This window comes from Rhopalosiphum maidis, chromosome 4 (assembly GCF_003676215.2).
Source record: "Rhopalosiphum maidis isolate BTI-1 chromosome 4, ASM367621v3, whole genome shotgun sequence".
Lineage (NCBI taxonomy): Eukaryota > Metazoa > Arthropoda > Insecta > Hemiptera > Aphididae > Rhopalosiphum > Rhopalosiphum maidis.
This window is the reverse complement of record NC_040880.1, coordinates 23055512-23081651: the sequence shown is the minus strand read 5'-3', so window position 1 is coordinate 23081651 and position 26140 is coordinate 23055512. Positions and strand designations below refer to the sequence as shown.

At 29.9% G+C, this 26140-nt stretch overlaps 1 pseudogene; it reads left to right on the top strand.

Moving 5' to 3' along the window:
* LOC113548503 overlaps positions 1 to 23138 on the top strand; it is a 26850-nt pseudogene extending 3712 nt beyond the window's left edge.
* Positions 23139 to 26140: the final 3002 nt, after the last annotated feature.

The following is a 26140-nucleotide window of genomic DNA, read 5'->3' as shown; positions in this document are numbered from 1 at the left end:
CGCAGTATACCCATATTTCTGACAAAATATCTTGAGAGTATACGGCGTCTATTATATAAACCCGATGGGAACACCCCTGTATATTATGTATATATTGTATGTTTATTCAAATCTGAGTAATATACGCGCGAAGTAATAATCAATGCCTATAAACAAATCTAAGCCATATATTTTTATCACGCGACATTCGAAAAAGACTGTTCGCAGTGTGTGGTTGGTATATTTGTTTAATATATAGGAATATATTACTTGTATAATAATTATTAAATAATTAACTTAATATATGCCTGTTAGGTATTAAATACATAAAATACTACACTGCTATAGTAGCATATAAGTATCTATTTTTTTTTATAACACACCAATTTGTATATATTATATAACATCTATATGTATGCATTTATTTTACTGCAGTTTCGTTATAACTACGATATTTCGAAGCTATACATATGAAAACAGTATTTTAATTTCACTAATTTCAAACAATAATAATACATATACTTAATTTATGAAATCCCATTGTATATAGTACATAATATAGCAAGTACATATTATTATACATTTAAGTATTTTCGCGGAGTACAAACACTATAGGTATATTATACAGGCACGGATAGAAATAAAATTTTGGAGGGGTTTACAAAATATAGCAATACAAATTGTTCGATATCGCAACATACAACATTTCTTTTCTTCCTCGTTACTCGAAATTATTTCGGGGGGGAGAGAGGGTTAACCCCCAAACCCCCTGTATATTTGCTTGATATTATATATACCTTGAAATAAAATCCAGACAATATTAATTGTATAGTTTTAAAGTTTTTCTTTTTAACGAAACACACATATTAATTATTATAAATATATACATACATTATGCACATCTAGAAACGATTTTATTGTTATCTATAATATGTAGGTACTCACTATACTATAATAACACGTGCGAGTGCAACGTAGCCCCACACGTAGGAATAGTCATAATTTTTTCCCGCCTTAATAATATGTTAATGTATAAGTACGTCACAGGTATTCGAGCGCCGTATCGTTCGCCGCCTTTATACGTGATGTACTTATTATATTAGATCAAATAATGAGTTTCCTTCAAGTACACAAAAACATAATATTTGCCTATTTTACGTGACTACACATCGATAAATGTACTCGTATTAGTTGTTTTATTGTTTATATATATTATAAATCACCCACTCCTATTGCACAGCTTTATCAATACTGAGCATTTATACTTATATGTATCCAAATAACATTTGTTAGAATAAAAAAAAAGGTCCAGATACTGTTATTTTTACTCATCTTTTTTTTCTCCCAAATTCCAGTATATTAATGTTACGGTGAAAAAATGACCAAGTTACGCAATATAATACAATAGTAGGTATACCTATTATATGCACAGAACAATAAAACATTCCATTTCTATAAATAAATAAATAATATATAGTTCTATATTGGACAGTATTATTTTCGAATTGAATTTCTGGTAAATTTCACTTTGACAAGATATAAAAACGCTGTTTGTCTAAACACATATTTTGTATTTAATGTGAATAGTATTGCGGAACCCCCAGTGTGCGTATATATACCTATACAGTACGACCGGTCGAAATTCTGCATGGCCTGTACGGTTATGTTCGATAAATAGTATGGATCTATTATAACAAATATCGGTACTACCTAAGTATATTTTTATTGATTATGTATAGCATACTATTTAAGGCAACGGGAGGCGCTGATTATGGGCGTACATTGCGTACAATATGTTATAATGATAATATAATAATGCTAATAGTGTGTGCATGTATGTATTTAATATATACGTTTCGGCAGCCGGCGGGATATAAAGAACCGTGACCCAATAAAAATTGTCCTACAATAAGTTATAAATACATGTTATGTAGTTGTACCTATACCCACAACAATTATATAATACGCTTGTAGTAGGTATAAATAAACGATTCTTGGTGTGCAGTGTAATATGTGTGCATATTGAAAAAAAGGTGTTCCGGGGTGTATACATTATATTATCATTGAATATTATGATGCAACGCGCACACGCGGATCATTATTATTATACATTATATGCTCTTCGGATCCCGTTTGAGTGGAAAAAAAGAAGAAAAAAATTTGGTCACCATAAAACTTTTGTCCTAACATTCGTATATCACAGTGTGTGTCCTGTGTACCCATCACAGCGCACGTTAAATAGATATATACATACGTTCAATTTTCGACTCTTCCTGCAGTATACCTTTTGTATATTACTTATTGTATAACATTTTTTTTAGACATCGCATTTGCGCAATATATTGTGAGGGTCCCGTTATAGGTCTTCCTCATGACGTGTGTGATTTAACACTTAATAATAATGTATATAATATATAGCAGTACGTGCTAACGGTTAAAAATAATATTGAATATATGTATACCTAAAAAATAATAACAAATATTTGAAAAATCTTCAGTACACCTTTGCCACCTATATATATATATAGTATTATATGAAGGATTATAGGAATACCGGATGTACAATATAATATAATATATAATAGCTAGTGATGTGTACACGCTGTATATCATTTCGACTCCTGTTTGACGTTTATCCGCATAGGACCATTGAGTGTAACTACCTTTAATACCTATTATAAAGTATCCGAGTATCTCACTTTATTACTATATATAATTTATAATATAAGCGTACAAACAATGTAGATATAATATGTAGGTGCCTAATAATGTCTGAAATATGTATATAACAGCTATATATATAGCGTGTTGGGTTGTCATTAACCGCATTAGCACAGGTTATATTATATATATTATAATATATACGTCTTAAAACGCAAATATCATCATTACAGAGGTTAAAACTATTCGCATTTATATATTATTTACTACACGATGGTCGTAACATAATAATAATGCACATGTAATGTATAAATATGGACATATAGTATAGGCGTAAAGGTATCGCAGGTATATCCAATATGATCTAATCGAGAACGCAATTTGTTGCACCATATAATATTTGTTTGTATATAATAATATGTTTAAACCTACACGATGAATAGATAAAATATATTTCGCTCACTAAATCGATTATTTTTCAACAAATTTCCAAATCATATCCTATAACTCTATGTATGGCTATAAAATATTATTATTATCGAATTCTACGGTACAGATTTTAAGAGGATTTGTTGTCTCACACACTCTAGGATTATTTTTCTCGTTTATATAATATAGTATATCCACACAGCCTCCTGTAGATTATTATATAGTTGCATATTATAGGTACAAAAACCAACATCTACAAAAAAAAACATGGTTGTTTTATAAACATTGTGTGTAGTGCGTAGTAAACAAATCTTGTTTCTGTTTTGTGTGCGTGTATATACAATACGACATGTAAGTATATACTTATTGCATATATATATATATATATATATGTTATTCACTACAGTGTGTATATATAGTTACGACACACCCTGTCTGTAGCTGGTTATTGTATAGTCACTTAAATATGTATAATAATCATATATGTTACACACACACACAAACACATAAATAATATGTATTTTAGATACTCAAAAATAAATTACAGCAGCGACAATAATATTGTAATAATCGCGCGTATATATATAATTAATGTCCAATAATAATAACTGTATAATAATGCGTTGTAAGTTAACATAATGATGCAGTGAGCACTGCTCGTAAAGTTGTCGTTCGTTGGTTTAATACGCTATGGTGTTTTATCTACACACACACACACACACATATCTATTTATGTATATTACAATATACCGAGAGAACATTGTTATAATGTAATTTGTTCTTCTTCAACCCGTTCTTGGAAATCGGTTGTTTGAACGAAAGACCGAACGCCGTATAATATATTTGACTGTTCGAGGGAACGCTCGCACGATTGTGGTGTGTATACTAATGTACCTATACAAGATAATTTCTCCCGCCCCTCGCAAGTACTATAATAATAATAATAATAATAAGATAATAAGTACCTTTTTGTATAATGTTTAAAACGAATATTTTAATTTAAAAATGAATATTTAAGGATACAAAAGAATAGTATAATATTAAACCAAAGGCTTGTACAAAATGTGATATTTTATATGTTAGGGAATATCTATATAGGTTTTTAATTTTATTAATTATTATTTATTTATATTTTATTTGCAAAATATTTTAGTAATTATATTATCAGTCTTAAAAGTTATATTTTCACTTCTTTTGCGTTTTTAAAAATAATTATTGTTTGTTATTATTATCGTATATGTACCAACTCTTTATTGCATCAAAGAAATAGTGATCATTCGATAGTAAAATGTATTATATGAATAATTATATTTATAGAAATGTTAGGAAATGCATTGTGTTTTATTTTATTGTTGGAACTTTAGAACAAAATAAGATATAAAAAAAAATTAATAATTTAATCTGTTTCATCATAATTGCCGGGTCAAAAATTGTCCACTTACCGCGTATAAAATAGTATAGAAACAAGAACTAGCTAGCTAGACTTCATAATCTGCGGAAGACACGTTATAATAACCATACACTTAGCGCAATGTAAACTTATAATAAACGTCCATTCAAAATATGCGTTGATTATACTTAATATTATTTATCCAACATTTTTCCAGCTTTGAGTATTTTCCTCATCACTGCGCTTATTTTCACGCCCAATGACCGTTTCTAATGGTCTATGTATCTATGAAGAGAATATGTATCTGCCTATATATATTATCCGCAGTATAATTAGTAAAATACTTGTGCCTATAATATTATTATTATTATATAATACTTGCTTACAGTTTTCCTTGGGCTACAATGACTTCGATCAAATAAAAAAAAAAAAAAAAAAATCTATAAAGTAAACCGATAACAACTAACAAGCCACTGTATGTTGCGTGTATTAAGTATATGTATATCATATATAGGTATAAACATTATATAGTATATATATAGATACGCGCATTAAGGTTCAAATTACTAATTACTGCGCGGACGTTGTTATGATTATTATAAAACGTGTACACATAGCACATATATATATATATATATATACACATAAGTATAGTTAAGCGAGCCACCGTCGCCCGCGGATCGGTTAAAAAAATCATAATTTTTCATAGCCTGCATCGTATACTAGTATATACTAACTCATTTACCGATGATAAGTTGATTTGTATAATATTATGTAGCGAGTATTATACACTACACGTGTACTTACTTATACATATAGGAAATTCTCTTTGAAAATAATTAATTTGAATTATACATTCAGATAATACGAATAATATGAATATGAAATATGGAACGTATGTATTAAGCCATCATTTTTATTACACATTGAACACATTTTATATTTCATGGCACATATGTATTATAATGGTCTATGTTGAGCAAAAATGTAATAATCGTGCGAATCCAATAATAATAAGCGCAATATTTGTAACACCTATTATATCAAAAAAAAAAAAAAAAAACAAACAATATATTTGTTATTTGTTAGAATCACACTATTTTAATATAATATTATTTATAGATATACGTAAATACTTCGTCAACTCTGTATCTGTTTAGGTTACCTACACTTTTTACCTTTTGGGTGTATTATTTTTCAATTTTCTTGTTGTATTTACACACTAAAAACACCGAAAAAAACGTTTATAAATTTGCGAACCCACTGACGATAATATTATACATTGTATCGATTGTATTTTTATATTTTACATCTATATGTTCTGTATAGTTATTTATTGTGCGTTAACAATATATTATGTGCCGTGTGTATTATACGCCTTCAGTACCTCTGTATCTTATGTATACTATATATTTATAAGATATATTATAACCCGACTTGATTTTTAACACACCTATTGTTGTATGGGTATAGTTTGTCTTTTAAATTTATTTTTTTATTGAATAAATTAACAGCTATTATAATGTTATATATTTGCAGTAGCCAGTCGGGCTATTAGCGCACGGCTGTATAATGTACAGTGTACACACTGTACATATAGTAGGAGCGCGTTTGAAACCATGTTGACGAAAATAATCGTTTCCCGGCAGCTGCAACGAAAATCTGTGAAGTATTATTATTATATTAGGAAATACACCGTATTTATTATGTATATATATTTTACCAATTATATACGATATTATAATGTATTATAACATAAAAATATAAAATAACATGATTTTGTGAATTTCTCGCGTGGGTTTCCAGCGTAATATAGAATTTGTCTTGCCCACCGAATTTGACGCGTTTCCGACCGGTTGAGCTACTGAATTATATAGGTACACATACGATATACGAATGCGCCCTAGGGGTGGTGTTTAACAAGTTTTATCTTACAAAATATACAATAGGTCAGCTTCGGAATCTCGCGTAGCACCGCTTATGCATATATATATATATATATATACACATATATAGGAATATATATATAATATTGAATATAGCTGTATACCTATTATTATATATGTTTAATACCTATAATACCTGGTGTGTACACGTTATCGGGCCCGAGGGGACAGTGTACGGGGTGGAGGAGGTGAAGTGTGTATATTATATTAGCGGAGAGAAGTAAAAAAAAAAAAAAAAAAAAAGAATAAATAAAAAATTAACGTCGCGCCGCCCGCGGTTATTAATTGCGCCGTCTCGTGGTTGTTTCGGGTCGGCCGTGCGGGCGTGACGGTTAATTAACAGCGATAAATTAGTAGTGGAACAAAAGTGAAAAACAAAATGTAAATTGCCATTGTCAAAACAATATAATAAAACGTAAATACGTATTAAGTGTATTCGTGTATATAATATATACATTTATAATACGATATATCTATATACATATATAATACCTATATGTGAACGAGTACTATATTATGTGTGTGTATATATATATATGTAATCCATACCCGAGGCCTAGGTAGATTTACGCATACAACGGTCAACAGATGGCGTTCGTTGTCGATATGATATGTATATAGGTAGGTATGTGAAATAGCTGCCCATATTATTATGTGTATGTTTAACCGTATAATTATCTCCGCGATCTTATCCGCCCGCCATACACACGCGATGACATGTCCAGCTGTCTTATCAACCAGACGAAATATCGTTATCAGGCGCCTCTAATTATTAATTACCGCTCGGACGTTGTACCTATATATATACATTTTTATATCATATATTATGTAGATATTTATTGGTATACCTATAATATATGTATATGTACGGCACCACAGCAGACCGCGTCCAAAATCCAAATGCGCGTGTCATTGCGTTATTGTTTTATAATTTATTATAATGGTGATGATGAGGGTATATGTATGTGTACTAACCCCTTAAGGATATCCAAAATATATCTCCTATCATATGCGCAACCGTACCAACTATCCAGTATGTAGTTATTTATCGAATAAAACTATTCGGAAAACATAAATTAATTCATCACGAAGTTGACTTGTAGACTTGTTATTATATTTTTTTTTGGTTATTAACATATTGAAACTTTTAATAATCAAAATTAATAACGAACTGGGTTATATAGTGCAATTTAAAAAAATTTGAAATTCGTTTGCTAGTGAACTACCGCACGTTGAATTCAAATATGTTTATAGAAGTTTTATCATTCATCGATTACTATTATATACACCTAATACGTATATGATAAACTCGACATAATCTAGTCCCTGTTTTTTCAATAAATATATTGTAAAAAATAGGGTGGTCAATCGTGTTTTCTCGTATGTTTCGATTATTGTTTACGTATCATAGGTATATTATACCTAGTCTATTTAGTGTGTCTGTGCATCGCGCGCGCGTTCACGTAGGAAGATAGGTGGTCCCGCTTTCGTCCGGAGAGGCGGTGCCAATTAATTTCAAACAATAGAGGTGGATACAAAAAATAATCATAATGATAAACTTCCCAAAAGCGTTTTTGTTTTTTTTTATCCTTTTTACATAATATACGGACAGCTTTTTATTAGTCCCGAGCCAGATTATATTACAAAAATAATAATAATAATTTTTATACTGCATATTATTATACTGCACACTTATATAACAATACGCGATCTAATATGTTTCTCGTTATAAAACAGTAAAAAACCGGCAATTAACGTTTAAATTACCGGACGCGTTTGTTTAAAATGAGAATAATATAATAATTATGTTAATAATCATCCGAATGAGACCAGTCGCGCGCACGCGTGTGTGTTTCGGTCGTATAATTTTCCAAGGTGGAGTATATAATAGTTTTGAAACGGGATTTAGAGATTGTGACGGAGGGGTAGGATGCATGCACATGGTTTGTAAAACGTCGTGTAATTTTTCGGTTAAAAACAAATTGTTTCCTGTAATTATGATATTTATTGCGTGCGACTTATACACACACCAACGATAAAATGATAAAATCATGTGTGAAAATCGTTGTAAAATAAAAATTCAAAATCAACACACGTTGAAAAATTACCACCGTCTACTATATTATAATAACATTATAATATTTAACATTAAACAATTGTAATATATTTAAATTATTTTCTGTGCATCGCACGCACATATTATATAACAACATACATTTTAAACATATAATGTGTGTGTGAGTGTCAAAATATTCTAAACATAAAGTGTTATGTATATAGTTATAATATGCACTACCTGCATAATGATGAATATTGTAATACGAGTTAAACGGTCAATCAGTATTACCTATTGCCCACGGGCACACAATATTTTTAGATTACCAACTGTTGCCTTTAAGTATACCTATACATTGCTATATAACTATGTAACTACACAATATAATACATATTATTTCTATGGTTTCGAGTTATTTTTTATTGTTGTGCACGCAGCGTGGTTGGTACCTGTTTACCTATTCGGTGTGCTGTGTGAACGATAAAATAATAGTGTGTATTAAATGTTAATACACAATAATATGAATAAACAATAATCGACTTTTATTTTAAATGACGCGATTGCCGTTAATCGGACGTCATGGATAATATTGTGAATATATTAACCGTTAAATAAATCATTTTCATATTAAATTGCTTTTAATAATCGCAATTCCGGCCTTTTCATCACGCATATGGATATAACCGGGTTTTACATAACGCGCGTTTCATGCAGCAGTAATGCAATATTATATTACATTATAGTACGTTTGCCGTTTATGTATTTTACAGTTTTATATATTATTTTATCCGTTAACATGGTCGTTATTATTATAGCCGTCTAAACGGTCAGTTGGTTATCGGTACCATCCATGGATGTTTATTTTTTTCTAAAAATATTATTTTTACTTAAACGGTAAACTCGTTTTTTACAAACATTTCTTTTCTGCTGCTACAACACTCCTTGCCATATAACCTACTGAAGGATATGTTCGATCAAGACTTAGGGGTTTAAATAATTTTAGTATGTTCAAAGCTCGTACGAAACGCGTAATCAAACAGTTATTAATTATATGATCATTATAAAATAATACACGTATAGACGTATTCGGAAATTTGTCTTTTCTATATATCATTAAAACAATAATAATTACATATCATTTATACATTTATCTTTGTGTATATGAATGCGATTTTGTATTATTTATACGAATTGTTATAGTGTTGTGGTTAATGTGTTGCGAGTATACGCTGAATATAGTCTGTGCGCGATAACCCGACGGGCAACGGTTTTCTCGATAATTCCTATGGAAATCAAACGAACACGATGTAATAAAATATTAGTAATGACGACGACACTGCATGTGACCAACGAGTAAATCGCATAAGATAATGTAATATGTTATATTATTTAGATGTTATGTATTATAATATTCTTGGTTGCCGAATATTACGGTCAGCCTAAATTTTATTGCGATGACCTTTATCAGCTTGACCAATCTATATATATATATATATGACAAATAATATTTACTATAAATTAATATTGTATAAGCGATCAATTTGAATGATGTGATTAATATAATATCTCTGTTCAGTAATTGATGAATGATTATAATAATGTCTAACTGTGTTCTTCTCAAATAGTAATATATATTATATTCACGTCTCAGTATAATTTGAAATGCTTGGGTACAGGTCATACAATTACCGCCTTACCGGCTCGCTGCTGCACACTGCATAGTTTATATCATGTACGTTTAAGACAGCCAAGATAGGTAGTTGGTATCTACCTGATTTTCGTCTGGGAGTAGTCGCGCGCAAGATGGAATGAAAAACAATTTAATAGAAAAACGGCGGGGCGACGATTGGAATAGAGTATATAATATATTATATACCTTGCTATAAGTGTATAGCGAGACAATATTATTGAAGTCTCGCCTACACCGACTAATATATTATGTTTAATTTATATAACAAACTCTGCATTGTCCAATTGTATATTCTAATGAAGCTGTTAACACACACGCACACACACGAGCGCGCACATACGTATTAATGCTTACAAATATATGTATACACACATGCGCGCGCGCGCGCGCGTGTGTGTGTGTGGTGGGTGGAGGGGAGATATCATATTGGACTCGTAGGCCCCTGTCTCGTTATAATAATATATTCCAAACGAGTTTCGAAAATAAATTTATTTGACACCGCCGTTGAATATTTTATCACTGTTGGCTTTCAAATTAGAGTGGGTACAATGTTATCAGGCGCAAGGATTTTCGGTATAGACCCCATGCCGGGTCATCTTCGTGACACAATCCTTATACGCTCCTGACATCCGATTATCTTAACAACCATTAATAACAATTTTATGCAACTGCGTTCTGTTGGTCGTCGGAAAATGGTGTTACAAAAGCAAAGCGTAATAATATCTAACAAACAAACAACACTGCCACATAATATAATATTATTATTATGATAAACGCGTTCAGCTGCTAACTAATTCCGTTCTTTCTACGAATACTAAATTAAACCTTTTTTTCCTTGTAACAGGTCCAGACATACCAGGATTTTTATTACAACCCTTCAGAAAACCAAAAAGAATAAGGACCGCTTTTAGCCCCAGTCAACTGCTTAAATTGGAACACGCTTTTGAGAAAAACCATTACGTCGTTGGTGCTGAAAGAAACAGTTGGCCCAATCACTGAGTTTAACCGAAACACAGGTGAGTGCCATATAATAAATTAAATTATTCAATGTAATATGCATATTTTTACTATCTAATTAATAGGTATCTATTATAATTATAAATATATTAAATACCACACATTTTTTAAGTCGAGGTCAAGCTATCTTTATATTAACGGATGCGCTGTTTACATTATAATATAAGCGCCTGTACCTATATGTTGTTATAATTATATTAAATTATTATTTGTCTGACAACCGCAGACGTTTTAATTTTGTTTTCGGGAACCCGTCGTGTTGTGTTTTGACGTTGTTTGGTTAGGTATATTTAAATACGCAGATTACAAAGTTACAAAAAAGATAATTTACTTAAATTTCTCATCGTCAATTTAATATTTATAAATTTATAATTATAATATTATACAAAGGTTTATTGCATCATAACAATATCAATTTTTTTTACCGTTATCGACTAAATAGTTTTCTTTTTTCGTCAATCTCATTTAATTACATTTACAATAATCAATAGCCAATAGGTATAATGTATTATGTAATATCTTTTAATTTATTTATTTCATATTATATCGTATAAATACAATATAGGTACTATATTATTATTATTATTATTATTATTATTATTATGACGGCTTATCTACCACTACGTGCATTATATATGCTATGTGTAGGTATTGTGTACACACTGCTGCAGTACAATTTAATCGGATTGCGCCCGTCTGCAATTACTTTATGGGTCGTTATATTATTATTTTTCGACGTTAAGCATGTACAATGCGGGAGTAATGTTTTGATACCTTGACGTCGGTGATCATTTATTGTCTGTTGTCAACACAGCAACGATGCGAATATAATATTTTTCATGTTATAAAGCAGAATGCACAAGAAAAAAAATAATAAATACATATTGAAAAAAACACATCGTCTAGAAGTTTAGGCATTAAAACATCTACGCGTGTACGTATATATCACACACATCACACGCGCACATATTATATTTATAATAATATAATAGCATTATACCAACAACGTCGTTTTCCTGTTAACCTTTTGAAAGGATTATAAATATATGCGACGGATATTATATATATTATTATGGGAGTCAGATTAAACGGGTACTCGCTAATCGCGCGGAGGGATGAAAAGAAATCATAATGGCCGCCGGGCCGCTTCCACTCTCATCACTTGTTGTTTGACAAGAGGGTGTTAAACAGCGTAGTTAAATAACGGTTTAGATAAAATTGTTCTCGAAACGAAAATGTGTTTTTAATCATTTTTGCCGGCTATAATATAGTAAATCTTGTTACGTCTATACGGACCCATAATACACATAATAATAATAAATATATATTATATATAATTATACCGTGTTATTATGGCCAATCAACTGTAATTAAATCGTACATGATTTTTTTTATCACTGTATACAACTGTACTAATTGGTTACAAAATGTTCGAGAACTTTTTCATTATAATATATAATATGTCATCATAAAAAAATGGAATATAAAATTTAAAATGGATGTTGCCTAATTAAATGTTTACTTGTGTATATATACATGATCATTTTGTTCTTAGTACCTTACTAATCTCACGTGTTTATCGCAATCTACCTGTGCATATACGTGTTACAGTGTCGATGTATTATAGTTATTGACAAAACATGCAGTAATTATCGGATGCCAGAAACGCGTTCTGAAAATAATAAAAAAAGAAACACGAAGAAATTATTAATTATAAATTTGATTATCCGAAATTGAGGTTAGACCTTTGGCTCGTTGATGATGATTACATACATATTTACAACGTTTAGAAGCAATATTATATAGTACATGCACGTCAATCGATTTTTTTATACAACGTTTTTTAAAATAATATTACTCAATGTGGGCTATATTTACTCGTGCAATTTTATATTTATAATATTATAAGTATAATACTTATTTTTATAGGTATATTTCAATTGTTACTGTATATATAATATATATTATATACATTTATTATATATTTTTTGAATATATATTATATAGTAAACACCCCGTATGCGCATCCATTACAAACAAAAAAAGTGATCGAAACTAAAAAAAAAAAATTATACAACTCCCTAACCTATATAAGGTTATAACCATCACCCCTTTTGCGTAATCCAATTGGATTGTCTTATACAGTTATACACAATACGATCGCGTATAAAATAACACTCGTGTAAATTAGTTGTTATTCTTTTCGGACCGCGAAGGGGATGCGTACTTACTTATGCGTATATATATACGTGCGTGCGTAACGAGGGGGATATATTTCGAGTGCCCTTCTGGGACCGTTTCGACCAATGACGGAGGCGGGTACCATATATATGCACCCTAAAACGGTAGTCAACTCGCGAGGGCAAATTATAATAATAAGAGGCGTCGTTAAATTTTTTTCACGCACCCGACAGCCCCAAACGGCGTTTTATTAACACGAAACGATTTATCACGCTTGCTCCCAAAGGACGCAACACGGCCACGGCTGTATAAAATATATAATATTATATTGTGTGTCAATTTGTGTTGCATTTTACACGTAATGTTCTTATACATATTTGTATTATAGACATATAATAGGTAAATATTATATAATAATGCATTACAAAATGCGTATAATATATAAATTCCAATAATATTAATATTAACGAAAGGATTTATCTAGGTAACGCACACTGTATTATAATAGCTGACAGAAACAATAAAATATAAAATCAAATATTTAATTATAATTATTGTGTAGAATATAGACGGTAATATAATCAGGCGAAATACAATATTAATTTTTGTACAATGGATGTAATTTAAAACAATCGCCATGCTACACTGATGCAAAGTCCCTCGCTCATATATATATATGTATATATATTATAATGTTTTATTACTGTTATAATATATAATATTGTTTAACAAAACCCGACCGGAATCGAATACTCCACTAGCGACAGCACGACGTGCATTATTTTGGCACTAATTTTCGTTGGTCCGTATATCTGTGTATATATTGTACATTTAATTTATGTATATACTTATATATATGCTCACATATTATTGCACTATACGTATACTGTGCATATATAATATGATATTGTAATAATAATTATTTTATGAATAGAATTTGTGATTCGCATGCACATCGACAATGCGAATCGGTGTTTTTTTTAAATGCGTTTTATTTTTATTATGGCCGTGCCAACGGTTTTAGTAGTTTTATTAAAATAATATTATATGTATATAGTTTAGGTACCTTATACCGTTCTAAGCTATAACAAACATTTTGTCACTTTTTGGTATTTTATACAATGTTAATTGGGAGAAGGGAAATACATGATTCGGTGCATTATATTGTCCCAAATCGATAATAGCAGGTACCTTTTGTCCGAACAGTTTGGACACAATTTATTTGTTAATTATTACTGGAAGTTGAGGTAAGTTGTATTCAAGTGGTTAGGACGCAACTTACCTGTCGTATTTATTGATGTGTTAATCGCGTCTTGAATGATAATTTCGTGACGTTATAATTTTACAGTTAAACATATCCATATAAGAAAAAAAGATATAGGTATAACATATAGATACGTAAATTATTTTATCAAATAGTTATTAAAAATTCTTTAAAATATTTCACAAAATCGTAAATTTCAAAACTATATGTACTATACTTGTATATCTCTAAAATATCACCTCCATTAAAGGGAGGTAGTTTAAGGTATTTATCTTAATTTATTAAAATATATAGATGTCAAATTATATCGATAAGAAATGATGATAGAAGTATACGATTGAGAATGGTCATTATCGTTGATACCTTTTTGATTATTACGCTTAATTTTTATAATTAAATACAACGTTCTCAATTATATTGTAATCGAAATTATCGTTTGGGACGCAAATAACCCGTCAATAAATATGATAATAGGTAAGTTGCGTCCTACATACTCGAACGCAACTTACCTGTTGAATATTGAAAATTCTTATTAACAATCTTACGGGACGCAAGTAACATGCAGCCACATGATTGTTATACAATATTATAAATTATGATATACACGCCTAAAATTAAGAAAATCACAATTCATAATTTTTCAATAATTAAACTTATTAAACCTGCAAACTAATAATATATTATAGGTATTATTGAATTCGGTAATATAACCCAAGTTTGTTCGAATAATGGGTATTTTAGGAACATTCATGAAGTACGAATATATAATAATTATTACCTATATGGATCAAGAGCTAAGCGTATGTTGAGTATACCGATATACTTACATTATAAAAACAGAATAAAACTATAGTCATGTTTTCCCTAATTGCAATATATACGTAATTGTATATTATATATTATATAATATATAGGGATAAAATTGAAATATAATTAATTATTTTTTATCGTGATCATGCTTGAATTCATGACGTTTATGTTTAAACGACACAGTATATTATAGACTCTATAAAATATTTATAATATATAAATCTTGTTTCTTCGTGTTGCAATTAAACACGTAGTCTTGGAAAAAATTCAAACTTCTTATATATATAATCTAAATATAGACATCTGTGAGATATAATATTTTAACAGTCTATTAATTACTTTTTTTTATTAGAACCATATAATAATATTAGGTTTTTCTTCTATATAATTATTAAACAAATAATTTGTCTGTATCTAATTCGAAATATGAACTAGTAAATTCTGAGTTTTGTACTTTCTGCAGTACTATACTAAGGTAGAGGTAGTAGCGAGAATTATGTTTAATTTATATACAAAGTTATTTGTGTTAAAAATAAATGTAGTTATTGCAATAATACGCTAAAACATAAAATACATTTATTTAATTTAAAATAGAATTTCAATAATTAGAGTTTGGCTGTTTGAGTATTAATGCATTGACAAATCGCATATACCTATATATAATATATATATATATATATTTATGTATATACACCATACGGCATATGTCCATAGCGTACATAATATTATAATACCGCAGTTTTCAACGGCCATTTTGAATTCTGAAACGGTTCATCCACCACTGCACATATGAACTGTTTTTATCGTTTTACTTGATGTCATTATAATAAACATTACACTGATATGTGCATTGGTACATATACGGTACGAGCTAGGGGACACGCCGTTCAGTCGTTGTATGTTGTACATTTGTATGTATGTATTCCTGTTCCCGACAATAACTTAGAACATAATTCGAGCGCCGTAATAATAATATAACGACGGTAATATAGCGCATATGATGTCTAACGTTGTACACGAAAAGCGTTCCCCCGAGATCGGCGGCATGATGTTGTGGTATAACCGGTGCTAGGGGTTTTTAGGGTTGGCGGGGGTGCGATCGAAGGGCGCGGCGCGCGTCATCGGCGTTTAATGTAGTGGAAAACTGAGCTTGTTTTATGTGTCTTTTGATAATAGCGAGCAAAGCTATTGCTACATGTATAATAATAACAGTACAATATATATAATAATATGCGCACGTACCAGACTATATATATTATATTATGTAGGAGTCACTCACTCGGCGTATAGGGTGAATATTGCAAAACCAACACGGATCATTTGATATAAAATACTTAATCATACATCATAATGTGTCATCCGTCTTATTATTATTATCATTATCGTTGTCATCGTATCGATAATTTCGTATCCACAAAAACTTAAATTACTGATTCAGTCGAGTTTCCTGTGGCTTTTATAATATTTTATACTATCATGATATTCTTGTTTTTAAATGAATGAGTAGCGTGACACTATAATAAAAATCAATTTATAATTTAAAATTTAAAATAACATGGAATGCATTTCAACTTATCGTAATTTTATTATCAATATTATACTAATCAGTACACATTTTTAAAATAAAATTAATAGATTTTATTAATAAAAAAATTATAGTATTTATACAATGCACAATAGTAGGGTGGCTAATCTCTTTTCACGATAAATCATGACTTTTTATATTTATCTAACAAATATACCCAACAAACTTCTATATAGTAGAAAACATCGATTTATGCAATAAATCTACATAAACAATAATAAAAATAAAATTTCTCTCTCTAGAAAAAGCCCGTATGTGCGCATGTGTAATATGTTTTGATGCGTATATCACATATTTTATTATAATATTAAATTATATATAGATACTGCGGAAAATCTCTGGCAAACACCAGTCAGAAAAGATTAATAGGAAAACGTGTCGTGGACTGTTTTTCCCCGAAAATTGATTTTCATATTATATCCCTATGTGATGCTTGTACTGTGTAAACACTGTATATAAATACGTAATTCGTGCAGTGCACATCCGCTTCTGTGGATCAAATAACGTTGTTTACCTATATTTCATATATGCACGTAACGATATATTATTACTTATTAGAATAATAATATAAATGAATCATACGGTAAAGTTTAAATGGGTATAACTTTATTTAAATCCTTAATAAATATTAATGCTGTCGGAAAAATTATAATTTCCAAGAATTACCCCTCTTCTATTTTTCAATAATAATTTATTTGAATTTTGATCTTTGGCTTTTTTAAAAAAAAATCATACAATTATACAGGACACCTTATTCTAAATTGGAGAAAAGTTCTAACTATTTGAAAGTATATAGATATTTAAATATGGTCTTTAAATATGTATACTTTAAATTCTGAAAATCAGTATTCAAATAAATTTTTGCTTAATGGAAAATGGGGGTTACCAATGTTACCATCCTTTGCTAATCACTCTGTAGCTGTGTCATACAAACACACATACACATATTATATATAATATATACACAAGCATAATTCGGCACTTTCCACAACGGGTGGTTTTACGACTATATTGTATATCATATTATGTGAAAATTTTGTCTCGGAGCCTCGTTGACTATGTATGATGTATAATATATAATATTATATATTGTGTCACGTACCATATTTTGATGCGCTACCGGGAAATAGCTATAAATCCGGAGGAAGTAAAATAAAAAATAAATAATACCCGAGAAAACAGATATTTGATTACCACCCTTGTGTTGCGACATATGGAGGAAAAGGTCGGAGGAGGGTTGACTCTAAAACGCACTGATATTGTCGCGTCGCAGTATGATGACGACGGCTGTAGCAGCGGTAGTTTCGGGTACTCCTTGGAAAAAGGAAATTGCCATCCTTCATATATATATAATATATATACTCGTATAGTCATCGCCGTGTATAATATAATACATATCGTCTAGCTATTTTTGTCGCGACCTAAAACGACTCATATTTATTATTGTCATTGTTGCCGTCACGACGAATAATTTTCGGGATAACTTATACCACGTATAGGGTCGTGGAAGACGCAAAAGGGGTAATCAACCGTTCAAAATAAAATAAAAATAAATTCCTCCTACCATGTTTGCATAGTTATTTTTTTGATAAATGTCAAACAATTCGTATTTCTATCCGCAGAAAATATAACGAAAACAAAAAGCTCAATCGGTCTTCAAGGAGCTTAAACGTAGTTTTACATGCTTTTCATTGTATACGACCACATTTTTATTTAATATATAATATGCATTTATTGTATTCTGATTCGTTTTTAAGTCACAGCTAGTGATTTAAATATTTCACATCTTCTGCACTCATTGTCTTCAATCTTCATACACACAGTAGTATATACAAAGTTGTATTGTTATTGCAAACTTTTGTTGGCTTTATTATACATACACACACCCCCAATAAGACCATTAGGCGTAAAGCATTATACATTACGATTTACTTTTGTGTAGTTAAAACCGGAAGATCGTTTTATAATTGAGAATAATAAATATTTTTATGAACATTGTAAAATAATTTAATGAAATGTTGAAACATATTACAGTGCGTGCATATAAATGGTATTACACATAATATCATATAATGCATACTGGTATCGTAGAAAACAATATTCACGAAATATATATAAGCGCAATAATCGCACGTTAAATAAAGTAATTATTACTAACATAGAATTCGCTTCACAAGCAATTGGCGTAGAGTTAATTATGCAAGGGATAATAAATTTAAATCTCGGTAATTATACTGTGTATGTATACGGCGCTAGATAGTTTTCTTAAGTCGAACACTATTAATTTATTAGAGAAAAACGTCTGTATGATATAATTATTACAATTAAACCGAAAAACAAATGATGATAATTTACTGCATTTTTTAAAATTTTTTTTTTAGAGCTGCAGTAGAAAATAATATATAATTACACTTAAATAATGTTTAACCATGAGTCGTTATTTTATTTCTGTTTTTTTTTCGGCTTATCGCCTACGCGCAATTTATTTCCATGCGATTATTTGCATATTAATACTGCACTAACCCGGCCAAAGTTTAATCGCAGCAACCGTTTAGAAAGGATATTTTATTCCTTGTAGTTATTATTGGCGCAGCGTCGGTGTATGTACTACAATGCAATCAGAAAAGCTGTCACAAGCAAACGAATTATGGATCGAATAAATAATAACTCAATAGATTAACAATAACAATATAATACTGTGTATTTTAATGACGGTTCTATAGAACTCAGGAGTTTTTATCTATAACTATATAATCTGCAGAGCCACATCATCCAACCCACAGAAAAATGATACTATATAGTCTACTATAGAGCTAACTGCGGTAAATAATCAAAAAAATAAACCATTTCTATATTTTTATATCGTTAATATTTTTTTTAATAAAGTAAGTACAATGTACATATTATAGTCTTATATTTTCTGTAGGACCAGTACCTAGTATATTTGTAAATGCAATGGTAAATGTTTTGGTCCGAAGAGCTTTTAATTTTTTATACATAGCCGTCATAGTCGCCTTCGAGTAAAATACATAATCATCTGTTTAATATAATATAATTTTCACGTCCGGTCCGAGTAATGTAAATATAATATGTATAATATTATTATCATTTATATACATAGTACATAATATTATAGTGGCAGACTCACCCTAACTTTTACGTATATTCATATATAATATACATATATACTGAAAAGGCTGACCCCCTTTAGTGATGTATTTCTCTTACTTGTTCAGTCACTATTGACGTGGGTTGTACAGCTACCTCCTACCGACTATATATATAGCATAAATGTGTATTATGGCAGCGCAAATATTATTTTTCAATCGTTTTATAAATCGGCCATCTTTCGACGGGTGCTTTTGGACGAGAGCGGACTAGTGTGGCGTATGTGTGTGTGTGTGTGTATGCATGTTTTTTTTGCCCTTCCGTAAATCATATGATGTGTGGTACTCTGCAGTATATGTATGTGCTATATTATATATTTTTTATTTTCCTCGACGATATTTTACTCGGAAATGAAATCGCCCGAGATCCATTTTCCGTCACGTACTGTTTGCGCGCGTATTGCAGATTAACCGGCAATCATCCACCGAGTAAACAGCCCCCGGCCCCTTATATTTATTTCACCCCCTTTTCCAACCGATCCACCCACGCCAGTTTGACGAACTCGCATATTATATCATCACGAGTGAGTACACGAATATAATAATATATTCCCCAAGTACGATATTAAATATATATATAGATAATCGTATATTGTTTGTATTTCATATAAATATATTATTTATACACTATGTATAAAATGCATATCGAGGTATTTTTTGTGTGTACCTATATGGCTATATAGACCGATTTTTTTGTCTCAAAAATAAACAGTAGCAAGACTTGTCACCTCCGCTGATGCTTTTTCCGTTTTATTCAATTAATTTTTTTTAAACTTGCTTTTATAATATAATAATATAACAACTATTGTTACCTATATTCCACGCGTATCCTTTTCGGCTCAAGGGGCCACAACTATTTTATAATATGTATATAATAATATAGTATTGTGTATATTATAATTATGAAACACGAATCGAGTTTCACACGTATGGAAGTTCTGATAGCATTATCATCACGGGTCCATTATTAACGGTTTCTTGTTGAAGTATTATAAATATTATTCAGGGGCTGTGTTATTAAAACAGCGCTAGGAAAACTTTTAAAAAATAGTTTTTAGTATTGAAATGGATCTATTTATACTGATATTTATTGTATTCTGTTTCTGTGTAATGTATATTATTATTATGTGTATACATATCATACTATCGTATCAATAATAATAATAATAATAATAAAATAACGATATTATAATATTAAGTGCATTATTTAATAGAATAATATAACTGCAGTACCTGCCTATGTTAAATTATATTTTTATATAAATATTCATCGGCACATCCACAACAATATATTATAAATATATAATGTGCATTATGCAGAAAAATATATGTTAGCACTCAAAGGCGACGATCAATTATATCCATTAATTTCCTATAAGAACTCGACTTATATACTTGAACGATATTTACGTACATATTATTAAAAGAGTTAAAAATGCGAGTTTACAGTTTTATAGTTATAAATATTTATTACATTATGTTCATGTGTATGTGTTTTAATCTCAACACGAGAAACGTTTAGTATTATTGCAATTGAGCATTAAACATATTATAATATTATGTAATATTATTACAACGCATGACTCGTCGTTAAATGATGTATACATAATATATAATATATATATATACAGAAAACAATAATTTATCATCGCGTGTATATTGAATATACCTAACTTACTCCAGGCGTCAAAGAAATTATAGTAATAGCAATAAATTGTATTATCTATAATAATAATATGTTTAAATTGTCCGAGTATATAATATAGACTAAATAGCTCACTATAGCTGCTATAATATGTTTACTGTTTAGTATATGTGTAAAAAGAAACCTTCCTGCAACATTATGGTTATCGATCTACGGATCACATAAGATCGTAATGTGTGTCACTAAAAATATTTTTTGATTTAATGTTATTCGTATAATTTCATAATACATTATTATTTAGTTTTAACGACTTAAGCGTGTCACCATTTATTTGAATTAAAATTAGAATATCATTGTGAAAAAAAGGTTAAGATTTACTGTTATAGGTATAATCAGTGTAGTGGGTGAAGTATCACCCTCCGGTTGTATTTATGCAAAAAATATGTTGTCGTATATACAATTCTAGCTATTTGTATTGGACATAACATATGAACATACAATACATACAATACATGCAATATAACATATGTTATATTTAAATATAAAATAAACACTCCCTCTCCCAACTAAAGAAAATCCTTACTACCCGCATGAGCACAATGCCGTATTAATGTGCAGTATAATTATCTATATATTGTATAATAATAACCAAGTCATCTCTGTTCGTAGGTCAAAGTATGGTTCCAAAACAGACGCACAAAGCACAAAAGGATGCAACAGGAAGAAGAAGCCAAGGTGCAGCAACAACAGTCGGGTGGCGGCGGTGGTGGCCCGAAAAATTCGCATCACGTCAACAAGTGGAAACAGGAGACCCAGAACAGCGGATCAGACAGCGAAATGCACCATTATGGCGAGGGTTCGCCGCACTCGGTGCAGCACAGAGACGACAGTACGATGCACTACGACGGGTACAGTTCCGAAGCGGACAGCGATGTCTGAACGATGCGTGAGTCCGAGCAAATGACATAGGTACCAACAGCGTGGTGTCATCGTTGTACCACGCGATACCTCAGCCGGCGGAGCATCATGTGATCATTTCGATTACCTTCTGCAGCGCGGCCCATTGATCTTCTTGTATATATATAATGTACATACACAAGTGTATTATAATTTTGTTCAATTATTATTTTCCATCTTGTACGCACAAAAATGGAAACTGTCCATTTTTCTAGTCATTTTGTGTGCGTCGTTGTTTTTAAATCCTCCTTTGTATGTACCATACAAATAAATAATATAATATATATTAAATGAAACGTTGTAAATAATTGAAGGTTTATATGATATGTATAATATTTGCGTGTAAATAAAATATATTTGTAGTAACTATATTATATATATAAATACAAATAACTCGCAAGTTTTTTTTAATTATTATTATTGTATAATGTACAAAAGACTAATAAAATTATATTTTCATTTGTAGGCTAATTAGAATAAATATTATATATTATTATGTAACACGTATTATTATTATTATTATTATTATTATAACCATTATTATCGTATCGATAAAACATATAAAATTTAATGTAAAAGTCTTATGTACAAAAAAAAATTGGCCGTTGTACGTTCGCCTCCTCTTTCTGCTATGCATCTAAGACGAAAAATGCATTCATAAATTATTGTTAATCTTAATACGTATGTGTTATAATTGAAGAAAGCGCATAATTGTTTAATGTTTTGTTCGAATAATAATAATAAAAATTAAAAAATATCAATAATAATAATTTCTCTAATTTACAGTATTGTGTTTTTATTTTACATTTGAGGATGGAGTGGTCGAGTTGTTTACAGCATCGATTTGAATCTTGGCCATGGGTGGCATGCCGGCATCTCTCTCTGGGCAGGCAACTGTTTAGAGAATCGGAGAATCGAGAATCCGCCCCCTCCCCCGCTCCAATCGGGCATGACAAAAATCTACGGGTACCTAATTATGAATTCTGCCAAATATGTGTCTGAACTAGACTTAAAAAAAAACTGAAGCAAAAAATATTAACATAATAAAATATTTAAAGTTATACTAATACTAATCTAGCAAAATCTTAAGCACATTGTTTACATGGATAATTTTTTGATATTAATGTAATGAATAGTATCATTCTAGACCATCGTTTCTCAAAGTTTGGGTCGTCAGTCAATTTTTGGTGGGTCACGAACAATTTTTTGAATTATATAGATTCAAAAAAATGTATGTTAAATTAATATTAAATATATTATTATAGTTATATAGTACCAAAAATTACGTGCAGGTTAATAAATAATAACGGGTTAATAAATATTAATATGTCGTTATCGAAAGAATTTCGTGACAAAATACGATAAGTTATAACTACTTTTTGAAAAGTGAAACCATGTGGGCCGTGAAAAATTTTTCGGGGGAATTTTAGGTCGCGGTACTAAAAAGATTGAGAATCACTGTTTTAGACTCTTGATTGGTCATAATATGCCGGGTTACATGCAGTTTTCAATAAAAATTTTGCTAATTGTTTTCCTCAAAAATACTATAGTTAGTTTAGGATGAACAGGTCTGTTCGATAAAGCCGATAAGGTTTTTTGCAATTGGATCGTGTGAACTTTGAAATAGAATATTGAATAATATGCAATTTTTGCAATGACCTTATTTTCATCTATGGTTTTAAACAGTTTGTCGTATACCGTTGAAAAAATTGGCGGTGTCTCAAAGATAATTAGTTGCATTGACACGGTTCATATATAGCAGTCACAAGTTACTATCAATATGTATGATACCATGTTATATTGGTATATCTAATACAAACACTAATAATGGTCACTTTTTCCAACCACCATTATACGGGACACAAACAACGCGACTCTCCCATAGCTTTACTTGATCACGGGAATGGAAGGACAGCGCACCGAGTCAGAACTTGGCTAGACATAATATACGGACCAGTAGAAATGTTCTATCTCCCGTTTGGTGCTATCCTGAAAATATCAACTCATTCAGTGCCCGTAAAAAACCTACAGTTAATGTTATTTTTTTATCGTAAAAAATCACATACGTTTTTATATACCTACGTTCTATCTTGCATTTATCACAATAATGTTATAAGATCAGACATTTTACAAGTTGAAATATAAATTCAAATTAAAAAAATCAGTTTTAGTGATGTAGCGTTAATCCTTACATCTCACTCTACACCACATACCACAACCAGACTACAGCCATTTGAACAACACCTCCTCAGTTCTTGCCATTATAAAAATAGATGAATAAATCAAGTGATTACAATATCATTAAGATAGAAATAATATGGAGAACAAATATTAATATAACTTAATTAAAAAAAAAAATTAATCTACATTTTTAATTAGTATGTAAATCATATAAAGAGAATTTTGCGTATATATATTATTTTAAAAAGAAACAAAACAGAAATACTAAAGTATTAATTATTACTGTATATAACCTTACCTATATATATATAGATATATAAAATAACTATAACTGCTGGTCGCAACACTATATTCAATTGTCCTATGTGTTCATCGCAACCAAGGCATGTCTATACCAAATCGAATAAAGCTTTTAACATTATTATAACAATCGCAGTGTTCTGCTTCTGCACTTTTGAATATCACTAGAGTAGCCGATATGTTGTGTGCTTAAAAATCCAAAAAACAAAAATGTTCGTTTTTGATTTATTTACATGCAAACAATATTTATATATATATATATTTATATTTACATTGAATTCCAGTCGTAATCTTACATCATTAAAGTAATCTATCTTGCAGTTATTCACTTTTTCTATTCCAATACAATCATATAATTTCCCAAAATAATTTTAATATCTCGGAATTCAACCAGAATACTTAGTCTTAGACCTTGTAATTAGACATAAAAAAAAATACAAATATTAAAAATATTACCCATGTTTTAAAAATATAATCATTGGATAGTTTCTTTAATTTAAGCCTTATTTAAGTCATATAAGAATCTCAAATTCGCTTGCTGTAAAAAATAAATTCATTAGGTAAGTACGTATCATATACCTGATAATTATATGCGAGTGATATGACCCCAAATCGCATTTATACCTATTTAATACATTTTATTTATCAAAACCATATTTAGGTTTAGTTGTATTATTATGTTGATGATCAAAAAACGTGTTTGTATAATGATTTTTAGTTTTTCATTTTTATAACATTACGCAGGATTTTTAACAAATCAAACATGATTATCTTTTATAGTAGTATAATAGAATACCTACGACAAAAGATATTTAAATATAATTTGGATCTGCAACACTATAAGATAAATATCAAATACTTAGGTCACCGGCGTATGAAGCC